Source organism: Gossypium arboreum, chromosome 13 (genome assembly GCF_025698485.1).
Source record: "Gossypium arboreum isolate Shixiya-1 chromosome 13, ASM2569848v2, whole genome shotgun sequence".
NCBI classification, from domain to species: Eukaryota; Viridiplantae; Streptophyta; class Magnoliopsida; order Malvales; family Malvaceae; genus Gossypium; species Gossypium arboreum.
The window spans coordinates 80484843-80490798 of NC_069082.1; positions in this window are offsets into that span (position 1 = coordinate 80484843).

The following is a 5956-nucleotide window of genomic DNA, read 5'->3' on the forward strand; positions in this document are numbered from 1 at the left end:
TTTCTTAAAGTTTCCCCTGTTTCACTGTTTTACTAATCTAACCACTCTTCACTATGAATCAAATTTTTCATTGTACGGAATTCAAAATGTGTTCTATTTGATTTCATTTGAAACTAGACTCATTAAGGAGTCTAAGCATATAAATTTTATCTTATAACCATTTTTGTACAAATTATAATGATTTTCTAAATACAGAACAGGGGATTTCAGAGTCATTCTGACACTATCCCACACAACTTTAAATATCTCTTTATAGGGAATTTCTTTGCTTACACGGTCTCTTTTATAAGAAACTAGACTAACTAAGCTTTGATTACATATTTTATTCAGCCTGTAATTCCACACTAAAAATTTATAGTGATTTTCTAAAATCACGTTACTGCTGCTGTCCAAAGCAAATTATTACAATTTGCTCTTAAATTTCCAAGTCCAAACACTTATGAACTTACCATTTGAGTTTAAGACATATCATGGCCACATCATATCTTATTAAATCAACTCATTGTGTCCTATTATGATTGAATTTACTCAATGTGACATCCCTAATTTGACCCTAGTCGGGAAGTGGTGTCGGGACCATTAAACCGAGTCTTATAAGTAATTAAAAGTTATATTCTATGTTTATGATGTTAGCAAATGCATGTGTGAAAGTTGCATGCATTAATTTGATCATTTCTATGTGAATTTATTAAGATGGACTTATATGAAACATTGTTGAAAGGTGATAGGCCAATCTTCAATGGTCTAATAGTATATGCATGCAAAAGAATGGTTTTGCATGTCAATTTACCCAAAGAGAAGGAAGTGGCGGCCATGGTGATGAAGATGGGCAAAAGAAAACATGTCTTAAACATGTTTTGCTAGTGGTGGATGTTAGAAATAATAAAATAAGAGCATGGGTAAAGAAATGAAAAAAATGAGTGTGGATGCTTTCCCCCCTTGTGCCGTACATGAGAGAAACAAAACAAAGAAAAAAAATTTTTGTTCATCTATTTTCAGTCTCCTTTTGGCGAAAATACTAAGGATAAGGAAGGAGTTTTGCTTCATACTTGGTTTGGAAGAGGATTAGGAAGAGGTTGGCTATACTTGCATCAAGAGTAAGGTATGTTTGAGGTTGTGCCATGAGATTCATGCATGTTTTTGGTTGCTAGATTGATGTTCTTGTTAGCCCATGGTTCAAATCTTTGTTATGTCATGGGAATGAAATTCGCCCAAGTGAATATGGTGATAAAGCCATTGCATGCTAAGTGTGAAGCTTGATGATGATGCATGCAAAGATGGATTGTCTACTCTTGAAATTTCTTTGTAGCCATCTTGAGTAAGACTTTGAGTTTTCTTTTTTGTTTAACCATGATTGAAGTTGAAAGGGGCATGATTGTGATGTATTCGCCATGATGCATTCATGAGCATGGTTCATGCTTCTTGCATGATAGTTAAAATTTGTGTTTTGGATGGCTATGGGCACCTTGAAATTGACCATGCACATATATGTATATATATGTTTGCACATGATGTTTTGGTTATGAAGTAAGTGATGAATATGTTTGTTTAAAGAAGAAAATGTTGAAGAATGTTTGTGAAATTGCAAGTATAATCGGCCATATGAGTGCTTGGTGCTATATTATAAGTATTGAGCCACAATATGTAAAACATTAACTAGTAAAATGCATGCTGTTTTTTTTTTTTGTGTGGTATTAAGTGGATAATTGGCCTCATATTGGACATGTATATTCGGCCTTAGGTAGCCTATTGATGGCCTTAGCTTTTCCTTGATGCTTGAATGAATTGTATTGAATTGCTTGATGTAGTATAAAATGTGCATGACCATTGTGTATTCAAGCTAAAGGGTGGCCATATGACCATTTAAACTCCTTGTCATATTCGCCATAAGCTAGCATAATGAGGTTTTAATAAATTAAATTTGTTTGAATTAGCACAAGAGCTTAGAGGCCACAATTGGACAAGGGAAGGAAAAAGTGATCGAATAGCCGTAAAAGCCGTTCGACAACATCCGAGGTAAGTCCTCAAGAAGTGACCCTACTTGAATTATGTGAAATGAAATATGGATGTGTAATGATTATCGATTTATGTGTGTATGAGTATTTGAATGATACCGGGCTAAGTCCCGGCGATTATGCTAGTGATTACCTTTGTGTTTGAGCCTTAGTAACGAAAATGAAACATGAATGTCTAATGATTATTGATGTATGTGTGCATGAGCAATTGAATGATATCCGGCTAAGTCCCAAGACATTTATGCTGGAAATTATATCCGGTTAAGACCAAGGCAATTGTGCTAAGCGGCTACATCCGGCTAAGACCCAAAGGCATTCGTGCAAGTCGTTCTATCCGGCTAAGACCAAGGCATTCATGCACGTGGTTATATCCGGTTGTATTCAAGAAGCTTGGGCTGGAGGTGAGTGTTGGTTGCTGTAATAAATTCAATTAGTACGCTCGAAAAGCCCAAAGAATAAGGTATGTTTATATGTGCATTGAAAAGTCGACATGTTTGAGCAACATTCGCTCAATCGACTAACGAATATCAACTATTGAAGTGGTTGATACCTTGTGAAAGTATATAATGATGAAGTGTGAAGTAAGAATGATTATGTGAATGTGTATTAATGAAATGATGCATTTGGCTATGTGAATGTATTGCTTTAATTAAAGCTGATTTTATTCCTTGAGACTTACTAAGTATAAAAATGCTTACCCGTTGCTTTGGCTCTCTGTTTTATAGATTTTGCTCGATAGCAAACGGATTCGGGATCATTAAAGTCGAAGTCATCTACACTATCAAAGCCTCCATTTTGGTATAATTTTGGTTGAACCTTGAAATGGCATGTATAGGACTACCCTTGTCGGTTCAATTGTGTTGTGATGTATATGTGTACGGCCATGCGAAAATGGCTCGTAGAAGTCAAGTACTGAACTTAGACCATTTGTGATTTGTATATATATATATATATGGTTTCATGATGTAATTATGGATTGGAAATGGGAGTGTTGGTCACATGATCAGCCATTGGAATGGCTAAAATGGTCATAGGTGAACCTATGTATGGCAAGACTAGTTGGATCATGGAGACTACAAATAGATAAGACCTACCTTGAAAACAGATGCTGGCAGCAGCAGTGAAGTGGTTTTGAAAAATCACCAAAATTTGTAGGAATGGTATTAAATAGTGAATAAGTTATGTAAATGAACCTTGATGAGTCTACTTTCATATGGAAGAAACGAAACGGTCATAGGAGTTACATGTTAAGAGATATTAATGCTATTGTGAGACAGGGCCAGAACGGTTTCTGGGTCCCCTGTCGCAACTTTAAAATTTACTATAAATTATCCAGAAAGAATCAGGAGTCATGCCTTATATGTACAGATTCCATTTTGAGTCTAGTTTCATTAGAAACAAATGACACCAGTATTAAAGCCCTGTACAGAGAGATATTCAAGTTGTAACGCGCAAAGGTCAGAGCAGTCGATCTCTGTAACATGGGTGACTTTAACTAATAAACTGTACCAATTGGCCCGACAAAAAATTCTAGAAATAAATCCATGGATGGATATATGAGTCTAAATTCAGGGAAAATTTACGAAAACAGTTTCCGAGTTTTGAAACTCGAGATATGATTTTTAAGGAGACAGTGACGCAGTTTTCCAGCCTGACTGGAAATGTCAAATTGATGGGCGAAACATGTGGATTTGGCTTGTTAACCCCTCGTGTCCGACACCGGCGATGGTCTCGGGTTCGGGGTGTTACAATTTTATTGGTATCAGAGCCACGGTTTAGTCGATTCTAGGACTACCGTGATGTGTTTGGGGTCTAGCTATACATGCCATTAAATGATGAATCGATAGTGTGGTGATTTCTGACAATTTGACTTTGTGTTGTTTATAGTAATGGATCCCGATCCCAACCGAGCGATAGCTGATGATGTGGAGAGTGTGGCGCCTACTCCGCGCAAGGGAGGGACAGCGGGACTCTCAACCTATGGCCAAGCAATCCGAATGATGAGGCTAGGCAAGCCTTTTATAGTGTGATGAATGAATGGTTTAACCAATACATTCGAACTAACACTACTGTTCCACAACCTCCATTCCCGACAAATGCAACCCCATGAGCTACAATACCTCCCAGAATCGACCAAATAAGGTCAAGTAAGCCCCATCGATAGGATTCAAAACATGGGGCCACCGAATTCAAAGCTACGGATGATGATGATGCCGAGCGAGCTGAATTTTGGTTGGACAACACTATCCGGTGCTCGATGAGCTATCTTGTACACCGATGAGTGCCTAAAGTGTACCATCTCCTTGCTACGCGATTCCGCCTACTATTGGTGGAGTACTCGACTTCGTGGTGCCTAGAGAGCAAGTGACTTGGGAATTCTTTCAAACCGAGTTCAAAAAGTATATCGATCGAGATTCATCGACCAAAAGCGAAGGAATTTCTTGATCTTAAGCAAGGTTCTATGTCGATTCCGACTACGAACGAAAATTTGTGAGGCTTAGCCAGACGCGAGAATGCATTTCGTCTGAAGCTATTATGTGTAAACGCTTGAGGATGGGCTGAATGATGATATAAGGATGTTCGTTGGCATTCTCGAAATACGAGAGTTTGTAGTACTTGTTGAGCGAGCTTGTAAAGCCAAGAGCTTAGAAAGGAGAAACAAAAGTGATGTGGGAACTGGAGAATTCCAAAGAGGTCCTCGGAAAGTCTCTTCAACAGCATCGAAGAGATTTCGAGATGATGTGAGCCGGTCTAGAGGCGCTTCGGGCTTTTCTAGACGAGGACGCGATTGACCCCCTGTGAGCACACGAGTCACTTCAATCGCCAGTGGTGGAAATGATCGCCGAGAAAGGGCGGAGTGTCTGCATTGTGGCAAATGGCATTCAGGGAGCTGTTGGTTCCGTGATCGCTCCTGCTATAAGTGTGGATCGGCCGACCACTTTATGAAGGATTGCCCGAGGATGCTTGAACAAAATGTAAGTCAAAGTGGAAACCCGTGCTACCATCGCCGAGGTAGGCCACCTAGAAATATGGGCAATGTCAGTGGCGGTCAGAGAGGATCTAGAGATGCTACCATCAGATCTGAGGCTCGTGCCCCTGCTAGGACTTATGCCATACGCGCACGCGAGGATGCTGCCTCTTCAGATGTCATTACCGGTACTTTCACTCTTTTCAATACTAATGTGATTGCTTTGATTGACCCTGGTTCTACTCATTCTTATATATGTGAAACCTTAGCATCCAAGAAGACTTTGCCTATTGAGTCTCTCGAGTTTGTAATTCGGTGTCAAACCCTTGGGTCATTACGTGCTTGTCAACAAAGTGTGCAAGAAAAGTCCCTAGTGTTCCGAGGTTCTTGTTTTCCGGCGGACTTGATGCTTTTGCCGTTCGATGAATTCGACGTTATTCTTGGTTTGGATTGGTTGACCATGCACGATGCGGTTGTAAATTGCAAAAGCAAGACTATCGATTTGAGGTGCGCGAATAATGAGATAATTCGGGTTGAGTCTACGGACTTAAAGGGGTTGCCAGCTGTAATATCAGCAATGTTGGCCCGGAAATATGTAAGAAAAGGGTGCAAAGCGTACCTTGCATACGTGCTCGATGACAAGGAATCAGAAAAGAAACCCGAATCTGTGCCCGTGGTTTGTGAATACCCGGATGTTTTCCCTGAAGAATTGCCGGGTTTACCACCTGTTCGGGAAATAGATTTTGGCATCGAATTGGTACCTGGTACCACTCCAATTTCGATAGCTCCGTATCGTATAGCACCAACGGAATTAAAGGAGTTGAAAGCTCAGTTGCAAGAATTGGTGGATAGAGGTTTTGCTCACCCGAGTTGTTCGCCTTGGGGTGCGCCAGTGTTGTTTGTGAAAAAGAAGGATGGAACCATGAGGCTGTGCATCGACTATCGTCAGCTTAATAAAACGATGATAAAGAAC